The sequence below is a fragment of the Lactuca saligna genome, chromosome 6, assembly GCF_052625555.1.
Source record: "Lactuca saligna cultivar CGN05327 chromosome 6, ASM5262555v1, whole genome shotgun sequence".
In the NCBI taxonomy this organism is placed as follows: Eukaryota; Viridiplantae; Streptophyta; class Magnoliopsida; order Asterales; family Asteraceae; genus Lactuca; species Lactuca saligna.
In genome coordinates this window covers 51,165,194-51,178,215 of record NC_136422.1, presented here as the reverse complement: position 1 = coordinate 51,178,215, position 13,022 = coordinate 51,165,194, and the positions used below count along the sequence as shown (strand labels likewise).

At 35.8% G+C, this 13,022-nt stretch overlaps 1 long non-coding RNA gene across 1 annotated transcript; it reads right to left on the bottom strand.

Moving 5' to 3' along the window:
* Positions 1–9,062: 9,062 nt before the first annotated feature.
* LOC145001926 (uncharacterized) lies at positions 9,063–12,534 on the bottom strand. Its single transcript, XR_013661754.1, has 3 exons — positions 11,857–12,534; positions 10,688–10,741; positions 9,063–9,300 (listed from the first exon to the last, which is right to left on the bottom strand). It is a non-coding gene; the product is annotated as an uncharacterized LOC145001926 (long non-coding RNA).
* Positions 12,535–13,022: the final 488 nt, after the last annotated feature.

The window sequence follows — 13,022 nt, the reverse complement described above, 5'->3', positions numbered from 1 at the left end:
ATTATTAGAGGTTTATCAGGGCTTTCTCCAATATTATTGTTCCTCTCACCAAGTTAACTAGGAAGGATGTTACATTTATCTGGGGGCCTGAGCAGAAGCATAATTCGAGACTCTTTGCCATAGTTTGTGTGAGGATCCAGTGCTCACCCTACCAGAGGGAGTGGATGATTTAATGGTATATTGCGATGCATCCATTGCAAGTTTGGGTGATGTGTTGATACAGAGAGGGCATGTGATAGCATATGCATCAAGGCAGTTGAAGCCTCACGAGATGAGATATCCCATCCAGGATTTGGAGCTGGGGGCAGTGGTATTCGCCCTTAAGATTTGGCATCATTATCTCTATGGTGTCCGATGTACCATTTACACGGACCATAAGAGCCTGAGGTACCTTATGGATTAAGCCAACCTAAATATGAGGCAAATGATATGGTTGGACGTAGTGAAGGACTACAATTGTGAGATCTTGTATCATCCGGGAAAGGCCAATGTGGTGGCCGATGCCCTGAGTCGTAGAGTAGCGAATGCCCCAATATGAGATGTATGTATGAGGATAACAGTGATGACTCTAGTCTTAGAGATCATTAAGAATGCCCATTCAGAGACCATAAAAAAGAGAACTGTAAGACTGAGTAGGTGATCGGACAGGTTTCAGTGTTTGATATGGATAGTAGGGGGCTTTTGGCTCTCCATGGGCGAGTATGGGTGCCATATGCGGATGGAGCCCGATGAATTTTGATGGAGGAGGCCTACAAGTAGAGCTTTTCTATCCCCGGGGGCCACAAAGATGTATCTTGATCTGAAGCATAGTTATTGGTGGCCCTACATGAAGAGAAATATGGCATGGTTTGTAGAGATTTGCTTGACTTGTCGAAAGGTCAAGGCGGAGCACCTGCACCCTCATGGAAAGTTGCAGCCTCTGGATGTTCCCATATGGAAGTGGGAACAAATTACTATGAATTTCATTACTAAGTTGTCAAGGACTGTAAGGGGTGTTGACACTATCTGTGTGATAGTGGATCGTTTGATGAAGAGTGCTCACTTCTTAGCTATAAGTGAGAACTCTTCTGCAGAGAAGTTAGTCAAGATCTATGTTTGTGAGGTGGTGGCTCGGCATGGGGTGCCAACATCCATTATGTATAACCATGATGTGTGTTTTACTTACAGATTCTGGAAGAGTTTCCATGAGGAGTTGGGTACCCGACTACATTTTAGCATCGCGTACCATCTGCAGACGGACGGGCAGAGCGAGCGGATGATTCAGGCGCTTGAGGATATGTTGTACACGTAGGTTATTGATTTTGGTGGGATTTGGGACTCCTACCTTCCTTTGGCTGAGTTCTCGTATAATAACAACCATCATGTCAGTATCGGTATGTCCCAGTGCGAGCTCCTTTATGGTCGGAGGTGTTGAACTCCTATATGGTAGGGCGAAGTGGGTTAGAGGGTCACGAGGAGCACGAAAGTCATGCTCAAGATGACAGAGCTTATACAACAAGTTCAACAATGGGTTTTGGCTGCCTAGAGCCGTCAAAAGAGTTATGCGGATCGGAGGAGCTCAGAGATGGAGTTCCAGGCGGGAGATTTTGTGCTCCTAAAGGTGTAACCCTGATATGGTGTCATCCGCTTCAAGAAGCAGACCAAGTTAGGCCCCAAATTTATTGGCCCTTTTTAGGTATTGGTCCATGTGGGCAAGGTGGCTTACCGGTGGGAGCCACCAAAGGAGTTGAGTCGAATCCACGATACCTTCCATGCATCCCAGCTGAGGAAGTGTATAGTCGATGAGGCAGTTATGGTCCCTTTGGAGGACATCTAGGTCGATGATCGCCTGAACTACGTAGAGAAGCCTGTAGCCATCTTGTATTGTAAAGTGAAACCTTGAGGAACAAGGTCTTGAACTTGGTCAAAGTTCAGTGGCAGCACCATAGAGGTTCAAAGTAGACATGGGAACCGGAGTCTGAGATGCGTGAGCAGTATCCTGAGTTGTTTCCGGAGAATGACTTCGCGGGGGAAGTCTGATATCAGTGGGGGAGAATTATAACATCCTGAATCAAGTTATAATTATATTTCCTTAACCTTTCTTTATTATGTCAAAATTAGTCCTTATTGAGTAAAATGTGGCAAGTGAGTACGTGGGCATACACATGAGTACGATGATCGCGGAGGCTACCTAGTACGCTGGGCGTACTAGGTTCATTATGCAAACCCTAAAAAAAGTACATCGTGTATGTATGTTCATCCATGTGATAGGTTTTCAAACCTGCAAAAAAGACTAAATGAATTAGGTGTATTTGGTGGAAGAAATGAAAGCGGGTTGGTCGTTTTAGATGGAGTCATGTGTTCTTTAACATAATTAAGTCTCATCACAGGAAGAATTCAAGTAGTTTTTTGTTGAACATGTCGACAAGTTCAATTTCTTCAAGAAGGAATGAAGATTGTTGTCGGAAAATGATAAAACCCGAACTCTCCAAATCCTCTTTAGAGAGAGAGAGAGAGGAGGAGGAGGAGGAGGAGGAGGGTGGGGCTGGGGTTGGGTTTGTTTTTTTTAATTCTAAAAATAAGAAAAAAATAAAAAAAGTTAAATGATAATCATTTAAAGGCAAGTTATCACTGTAGCCCAACTATCTTTCGTATTTTGGTTTGAATGGTCCCTTGTGACTATTTTTTGCATTTAAAGGGCTTGTACTTGTAAATGACTAGCCACTTTGGTACTTTAACCCACAATTGATGGTAATACTACTATGTGGAGTGCCAAGTAAGTGGGTGAGTCAGCATCGAGTCATAGACGAGTGGACTCGTTTTCTACCTAATCCGTTTTAATACCTTCATTAACTTCTACCAACCCACCAACCAACCTTAGAGGATAAGGAAGCATCGGTGGCGGGGGCATAAAAAACCATTACAAACCCATGTGGCACTTAACCTAGTAGGTTCTCGAGACTTTTTTTACCTTATTTAAACAAACATGATTCCGACCAAAACCCAAAATACTGGCAATGTCGGCTCCACCACCTCCTTCATCTGACTCGATAAATTCACGGGACTTTCTCAACCTCAACGACCTGCATACCATTGTTTGCAATTGTGGAGACAAGATTGCTGCCAACCATTAGGGTTAAAGTACTTATGAAGCTTGGATAAGTTGTTGGGGATACATTACGATGCATATATACATTATAGATATAATAGTTTTAGGTTTTCTATTCTTGTTTTTTTTCTTTTTTTGTGTGCTATCAATGGATTATGTGAAAAGTCTTGTGTTGATAATAAACATTTTCTACGTTTTTTAAGCTTCTTAACGGATAAAGACCTGAGTTGATCTCAGGCGTTTTGTATCTCATGTTTCACTTTATGAACACTTTGATTTTGGTTGACATATCATGCAAGAATGAAGAAACAGAACATATGTTGGGTTATTGAAACCCACGTACCTTCCATGATAAGGATAGTGTTGTCATTTCACGTTTATAACGGGTGTAAAAAGGGGTGTTTCATTCAAAAGGGTACTTTTTTTCTTGTCTCTTTCAAATCAACTGCCAAGTGAGATCCAACAAATTTTGACAAGACGAAGATTGTTTGTGGGTTTGGAAATCCGACAATAATTCAAACATCTCAGGCTGACACTAATTGTAACATACATAAAATGTGGTTCCAAAAGTTTTGATTTTTTTTTAAATATTAAATAAAACCATAGTCTCAAAAAATCCCATCAATATAAGTCAAAGTGTTTCAAAACATTATAATCATAGTTTTCAAATCAAAAACATTAGAGTAAACATCTCGGACTAAGCATCCTGGTGTGTGCAATGCAGTCGTCCCGATACCTTCCATGCATCCTAGTTAAGGAAGTGTATAGTCAATATGACAGTAGTGGTCCCTTTGGAGGACATCCAGGTCGATGATCGCCTGAACTACATAAAGAATTGTATAGCCATCTTGGATCGTAAAGTGAATACATTGAGGAACAAGGTCGTGAACTTGGTCAAAGTTCAGTGGCAACAGTGTAGAGGTTCAAAGTAGACATATGAACCGGAGTCCAAGATGCGTGAGTAGTATCCTAATTTGTTTCTGGAGAATAACTTCAAGGGCGAAGTCTGATCTTAGTGGGGGAGAATTGTAACATCCTGAATCGAGGTCTAATTATATTTCCTTAACCTTTCTTTATTATGTCAAAATTAGTCCTTATTTTGTAAAATATGTCAATTGAGTATGTGGGGCGTACGTATGAGTATGCACGACATACTCATGCACTAAGCATGATCGCGGAGGCTACCTAGTATGTTGGGCATACTAGGCTCAATATGCAAAACCTAATCTTGCTTGTTAGGGATTTAAAATGTCTGAGTGGTAGATTGGCTAGCACCTTGAGCCGGTTATGAGCCTCCCACAACCTATGATTTGTTACAATCATTTGATACCCGATCTGCTTTAAGTCAGTTGAACTCTATACTCTAGTCTATAGATTTGGTGACCGTGGGTAACAACCTTCTTTGGTTGATCGACATGATGACATTATGTATGGGCAATGCCATTTTCATCATGTTGCTCTTTCTTGAGTTCTCCGGCCCTTTGACTTAGAGTGTAAGTGACATATTCGACTATATTCATGTTGTCTATCATGGATTCAATTTATTGTCTTAATTCGAACACTCCGTTCAATTAGGGGAAGCACAAGTTTATCAACAGACTTGCCGATCAACGGAATGGACTTAGGGAGTGATGACTTGTCATTCTTGTTCCTCGAGGCTATTAGTTATCTCTCAGAGTGTTCATGAATCATCTTGGCTCTTGTGATGATATTTGCTTCCTTTTGGAGGAAGTATCATATCGGGAATGAGGTGGCATCCTTTCCCTATGAAAATCCATGCGGAGCGTTCCACCTGGAACTAATCAGTAAAAGTAGTACAATAGTAGCATTTGAATGGTGGTCCCTTCATTTGTTAGTCCTTCTCCTTCCATGTTTTCTCCAACTGGTTCTTTATCTTCGATTGTTCTCTTCTCTTCTTCATTATAAAAAATTTCTTTAAATGGTTCGTATTTGGAAAGATCCTTGTTGTCTTCGGAAGATAGGGGAGATAGAAGTTTGGAGAATATTAAATGATGTACTAGGAACTACGGTTTCTCTGCTATGAGAGTATGTGAGTTATTGGTTGTTTGTTCTTTTTCGGATTTAGGTAAATCAGGAAAATTTGGACGGTATCCTAGATATTTAAGTATTTTTATGATTTTTTTTTTTAAGATGTATATGTTGTCTGGGAGTTGATATAGGGATTTTACGTATTAGGTATATGTATCGAGTCTTGAGAACATCCTTCAATCTCTAAAACTCTCAACCATTGTAGTCTGTCAAACTCGTCGCTCAAGGTTGGTTGCTCACCAGCCTGACCATAAATTACATAGGCGCACGTTCCATGTTTATTTATCGTATGGCATATGCACGATACTAATCTTAGTTGAGGCCTTTGACCTAAAGGGTTGAGTTGGTAGCTTTAGTTAAAGGCATGTCAGAATTTTTATTAAGTGTTCTCATCGTGGGTCAGATTATATATATATAACTTTTATATATTATTGTTGGTATGATTTATAGTATTACTAAAGTTTTGCTTTGTACTCCAAGACTACTAAGCACATATGAGGGTCAAATAGGAAACACCATGGGTAGGACCATTGTGGCAATTAAGCCATTTTGAAATCCAGCAACCCTAGCAGCCCTTCAAACTAGTTGCCTCCCCCGTGAGCAGTCGATAAGTAGTATACTTATTAATAATACTTTTATTAGGAGCTTGTAGCTATAGTTGTATTTCCTCTTTCGAGGATACGAGTTCTCTATAGCTAATTTAGCTCTGATACCAATCTGTCACACCAACGGCCGAGGTGGCGGAATATGATGGGTTGTGCGACTTAGTTCATGGATCACAAGAAAATTGAATATACATCACAAGTTACAACAATAACTGCATAGCAGTTACATTCCAGTTTAAAGTTTGAATACAAGGTTCATACATATAACATATGGTTCACAAATCCGCCTTAGTAAGTAGGCCGACATAACAAAAACTAAATGAGACTAGATTGCCCAAAAATCCATGAACAAATCTTATGTTAAAGGTTGGTTCACTGATCTCCTGAGAATACATGTAATTTGAGGTTCAACACAAGGTTGGTTAGAGTTATAGGTTTTTTGCTAACCGCAATAATGATACTTTATAAGACTAGAAAGTATTTCTTTTGTGGTTAAAACCATGTTTGATAAAGAAATAAATCATAAGTAAATTTATGATTGAAATGTTTGTTAAAGAGATAAACCACAAGTAAATTCATACTTAAAATGTTTGATAAATAGATAAACCATAAATAATCCATACTGAAATTGGCTTGATAAATAGTTAAACCATAAGTAAATTCATACTTAAAATGTTTGGTAAATAGATAAACCACAAGTAATCCATACTGAAAATGTTTGATAAAGAGTTAAACCATAAGTAAATCCATACTTAAAAGGTTTGGTAAATAGATAAACTATAAGTAATGGATATTGAAAATGTTTGATAAAGATTTAAACCATAAGTAAATCCATACTTAAAAATGCTCGATAAATAGTTATACCATAAGTAAATCTATACTTAAAAATGCCTGATAAAGAGTTAAATCATAAGTAATCCATACTTAAAATGCTTGATAAACAGAGAAACCGAATTTGTGGTTTCTAGTTAAAGAGTCCGGTTAATGCCTATAGTGAGTCTTATAACCGAGCTATGTGACCCGTTATAATCCCTGCACAACGCTTCATTAGACGTTGCAATTATACTAAAGATAATTATCACTCGCTCTGATTGATCAGTCAAGGTTGTAGCTAGCAACCGCAGGTGGGGGTGTCAACCCGTATAGATCTATACATACGTATCTCGCTCCAAGGATTAACAATTATAGTTAAATGCGAATAGTAAGTGGCTAAACTTAGGTAATGAATAATGTCTCACTATAAAGGTCATTAACCATGTTATACGTTAAAGCTCCATTATAAAAGCCGGGTAACTTCAATAAATCTTTAAAAATGTATGTCACTCGCTTAAATAGATAAAATGTTTCTTCACATGGATGAATGATTTCCAAGATATAATTGTTATAATTTGTACATATATAATTAATAAATATGTTTGTACATGCTCAATGTAAGTGAAATAAATTATGCACAAGAATAATAATATTTTTAAACACATGTATATCGTAAAGAAACCGGTTTATAATATATTAATTTGACAATAATAATTATTAAAACTAGATATATGTTTTATATGTGTACTAGGTTTAAACCCATGGAAATCCACGGGTGATAAATTGAAATATAATTATAGTTTTTAATTTGTAACAAAAAAAAAGATATGAAAGTTTAGAAAAAATGAAGAATAGTGATATTAGCATTAATATGAATAAGTCAAATACAATAAAGTTGTAAAAATTAATTAATTAATATGATAGATGAAGTACGATACAAGAAAAGTAAATAAAAGATGGTACAAAAGTAAATAAAAGATGGTAGAAAAGCATTGTTTATAAATTCCCAAAAACTTCCTTATAAACGACATTGGAAGTTTTCTTTGTGAGACTACCATCCTTATCTAAAATTAACAATTTTAATCCGTCCCTACTTTGGACTCTAGATAAAGCAACATACAATTGGCCATGTGAAAACACGGGATGCTTGAGAAACAAACCAACCTTGGATAATGACTGTCCCTGACTCTTATTAATGGTCATTGCAAAACATACAGCCAATGGAAACTGTCTTCTTCGAAATTTGAATGGAATTTTCTTTTCTGATGGAGTTAGAGACATTCTTGGAATAAAAGTGTGGTTTCCAATATTAGTTCCAGATATGATATGTGCCTCAATAACACGTTTGCCCAATGAAATCACCTGGAGTCTTGTTCCATTACACAAGCCGTTTTTCTGATCAATATTTCTCAGCAACATAACTGGAACACCGATTTTTAAAACTAACTTATGGTTTGGTAAACCCGATACTTTCAGACCATTTAAAACATCAGGTGAATATAAATTTGCATCAAATTGATCATGGAGAAATTCAGATTGGCATATACTATCTGAACTTAAGTATTCAACCTCATCTCCTGGAAATTTCAATAGCAAATGATCTGTTATTTGCTTTTGGAATTGGGGCGAATAATCGAACCATTTGGAGTTGCGAATTTGATTTTGAAAAGCCAATCAGTTGGGTTCGCATATAAAACAGAAGTTTTGATTTTGGATTAGCAATTGGGTTAATTGGTTTATTGATTGAGGGACGATTCGTGAAGAAAAATGTAAAGTCAAGAAGGACTGTGAAATGTGATTTGTTCAATATTGGAGTCAAATGCAGTTCACGTGTAAAAGCAAAAATGTTCGCATTTGGTAATACAAATCAAAATTGGGTTTCGCATATGAGGTTGTATGGATTGGGGTTAAAGATACGAAGGTGATTATGGTTAATATTCATTTCGTATTTGGTGAGACAAACAACTCAAATGCGAATGAACTAAAAAAAAATGACTGGAACATGTGAAGAAAGAGGGTGAATGAAGAATGTGAATTTTACAGTAGAATGCGAATTGGGGAAGAAAGCTAAGAATTTCGCATTTTTCTTATACAAATTGATTGATTGATTGATTTGTCTTAATTGTTAATTGCGATATATGAAATACTTATCAAGTTAGGGGCAATATGGTCATTTTGAAGTAAAAGAAGCCTTGGTTATTAAATGAATCATACGAAGGATCTGTTATTTGATTTTGGAATTGGGGCGAATAATCGAACGATTTGGAGTTGCGAATTTGATTTTGAAAAGCCAATCAGTTGGGTTCGCATATGAAAACAGATAAGTTTTGATTTTGGATTAGCAATTGGGTTAATTGGTTGGTTTATTGATTGAGGGACGATTCGTGAAGAAAAATGCGAAGTCAAGAAGGACTGTGAAATGTGATTTGTTCAATATTGGAGTCAAATGCAGTTCACGTGTAAAAGCAAAAATGTTCGCATTTGGTAATACAAATCAAAATGTTCGCATTTGGTAATAAATATTTAAATATAATTGCTTATGAGTATGAATAATTTTTTATAAAAATAATAATTGAATACATCCATCTTATACCTCCTCATCCATCAAAATCATTTCTATCGAGTATGTGTCGTTCGCATCAAATCTTGACTTTTGAGTCCAAAGACGTATGATCCGAACTTTAATTGTGAAATCGTCCTTGATTGAGTCAATTTCCTTTATAGGAGTAATATGTTCCATTGTACCTTGCAAGTTAAAAAAAAAAAAAAAAAGTTTACATTAAATTAGACAATTATAATCAGCACACAGAAAAAAACAATCAAACACTCAAGAAGAAAGTACATTGGTATTTAATTGACACTTATAATCTGCAATGAAAATAAAAACAAAATTATATAAAAAAAAGCAAACATTGAAAAAGAAAAAGTAAAAATACATACATCAACCAAAAAGGTAGTAGATTGCCATTTTATTTGATTTTGATGGATACAAAAATCCATTGTTATCATGTGTTTAACTTAATTAGGGGTAAGTAAGGGGAAACAGTTAATTGAACTTTAAAATTTATTGTTTAGATTAAAAAAAATTCAAATAGCCAAAAAGAAAGTACATTGGCATTTAACTGAGTGGGAGGGACATTTTAGGCATTTCTAGCATATAAAAAGAAAACATATACTATGGACGTTTTAAATTTATTGTTTACATTGAATTTGAAATTTATAATCATCAACCAATAAAAAATTAAAAAAAATAAAAAAAATTAAACAGCCAAAAAGAAAGCACATTGCTATTTAACTGATATCCCAAAAATAAAACATATATTTGTTCTAATTAATGTTTTTTTTACTTGTTAACATACGTGTCAAAAACTTTTCTCTTATACATAACAGGGAAAAAACAATCAAACAGCCAAGAAGAAAGTACATTGCTATTTAATTGACACTTATAATATGCAATGAAAATAAAAAAAAAGTTATATTAAAAAAGCAAACAGTCAAAAAGAAACAGCAATTAAGTGGAAACAGTAAAAATACATACATCAACCAAAAAGGTAGTACGTTGCCATTTATTTGATTTTGATGGATACAAAAATCCATTCTTATCATGTGTTTAAGTTAATTAGGGTAAGTAAGGGGAAACAATTATTTGAACTCTAAAATTTATTGTTTAGATTATAAAAAAATTCGCCAAAAAGAAAGTAAATTGCCATTTTACTAATAATGTATAAAGAAAACATATATTTGTTCTAATTACCTACGTGTCTGTATTCTTAAAGTATTTGTGAGAAAACTGATTTTGATTATTATTAAAGTATTTGTGAGAAAACTGATGATTTTAAAACTTGAATAGAAAACTACTGACATCTACTTTTCACATGATGTTAACATAACATTAAGATCATTTTTTTTTATAAAATATAACACGTGTTTCCCTTTTTTTACACTAAAGAATCAATGTTTTTTGTACTTGTGAACATGATTATGCGATTTTTATCTTTTACACTAAAGAATCAATGTTTTTTTACTTGTAAACATATGTATCAAAAACTTTTCTCTTATACATAACAGGGAAAAAAACAAAATATAAAACTGATGAAACAGAAAAGGTAAAGAACAGTGTAGTTTTGCTGACCTGATGATGAATATGTCACCTCTGAAATGTAACCTAACGATGAATATGTGATCTCTGAAATCGTATTGAATAAATCACGTTAACAGGAATCGTATTGACTTCTCAAGTTGTATTGAAATATATCATCTATGCGTAAACTGATTGCCTGATTTTTAGGGATTGACACTATATGGAATTTAAATTAATTAGCTGATAATGGAATTTAAATTGATTCGCTGATTTTTTGGGATGGATATTGCATATTCGACAGAAATCAATTTTAAATTTCCTGATTTACTTCCTGATTTACATATTTACTTATTTACTTATTATTTACTTATTCATAATTAATGTTTGCTGATGTAGAAAATGTTTTCGAACAGAAGGGCAAAGTGGGAACTTCACTTATAATATATGAGCGGGAAAACGTAAGGTGGAGAGGCTAAGGGACTGCCAAGTGGCGTTTTCAGTACTGTTTTATTAGTAAAGAAGATTCCATCGCCGATATATATATATATATATATATATATATATATATATATATATATATATATATATATATATATATATATATATATAGCATGTTTATAAACACATTTCATTATATTTATATATATATTTCACATGTATTCTCCCCCAAAATAATAAAACATAGAAAAGGTTTGTAACACTCACCTTCGATGCATGAACGAGGATTGAGAGTGAAATTTGTCGTGAAAGTCATTTTGTAACGTTTCATGTTGTTAAAACGAATCAAATGGTCTATTTATATTACTTAATAAACCAAAATGGTAGTTTTTTGTATTAATTATTAAGTATAGGGTTGTCTTTATTAATAAAGTCTAGGGGTTGATTTTTCCAAAATCAAACTCCATGGACTAATCTTTCAAACAGTTCTCAAACCAGGGGTCTAATATGGACATTTTAACCTAATTCTTGGACATTTTAATGCAACTTTGACTTAATGTGCTGACTAAATCTCTAGGAGGGGCTATTTTCGTACAAATCAACAACTTGAGGGTTATATTTAATTAAAAGGTAACAAAGTTTGAGCATCAGTCGTCTTTCTGATTCAACATTCAAATTGTGAATAGGATGCAAAGGAAACGAAGAACATGAGACCCATTTGGCCTCGGTTGATAGCACCTAAGAGGACACGAAGCAAATACCACGGTGGTGGTCGAACTTACATTGGTCAACAAAGTGGTGGTCGAAGGTGGCTGTGGGCGGTAATGTTGGCGGGTAGTGGAGCTTTGGCGGCCTCTTGATGCCCGGTTTCTGCTTCTGTTCGACGTGAATGACGAGTTGGAGAGGAATGAGAGGTTGGGGAAGGTATTCTGACAACAGTAGGTTTGGTGCGTGGCAGCTCCGCTGCCCGACCCTTTTGGCGTCTAGTTATTCACAACAAGGGAGAAAAGAAGGGAAGGCAGGAAACTAGTAGGCTAAAGGGGTGTTTGGCAGTTTGCCTAACAGAAAAAGGTAGAGAAAGAAGAATGATGGTGGAGTTCGATCGAAATAGTGGAGAAGAGAACTGGGGTTGTGGTGCTCTATGGCGGTGGAGGTTGGTGGCCGAAGGGGGGCTAGCAGGTGGTGCGGTGGCTACCTCTAGATCGTATGGGGTGGCAGTAAGTTGGGGTTGGTGTTCGCTCGTTGACACAGGTGGCAAGTCGAGGTGGCAGTTGGTGGTTCTTGGCGGAGGGTGATGGCTGGTGGATGCCTGAACGAAGGCAACAGGTGGAAGGCAGCAACAGCGTCGGGGTGTTTGATGCAGGTGGGTCACGATAGGGGGAGGTGGAGGAGCTGCATGGCCCGATTTCATAACTGTTGATGCCTCCAATCTTGGCCTGTGAAACAACCTCCGGTGGAGGTTTGGTTTTATTCAACTATAAATTAGAGGGTGATGTTGGATAATTATGAGATTACTTCATAAATATCTACAATATATTATTAAATCCAATTATTATGGTAAGAATATAAATTGTTGATGGACCGATTTACAGAATATTAACTTACCTTGTGGGTTGAGTTCCCGATTTGACTCAAGATCTTCAAGATCCCTTCGATCTCTCACATTAAGGTATATCTCCATCTATATATACATTTGATGAGGAGAAATCAAGACCACAAACAATAGACATGTAAAATCGTTTAGGGTTTGCTGAGGGATTCTAGAGAGAGCTCCTGAGATCAACTGGAAAACCCAACTCTAGTTCTTCAGATCTGAAGATTTTAATGAAATCGGGTATGTAATCATTATTTATTGTTTAAGTTTTATTTTAATCAGATTTGAGTTTATAGATCCAAAGTCCGTACTTCCGCGTTTATGTTTTTAGTTATCAAAATAACCAACAATCGG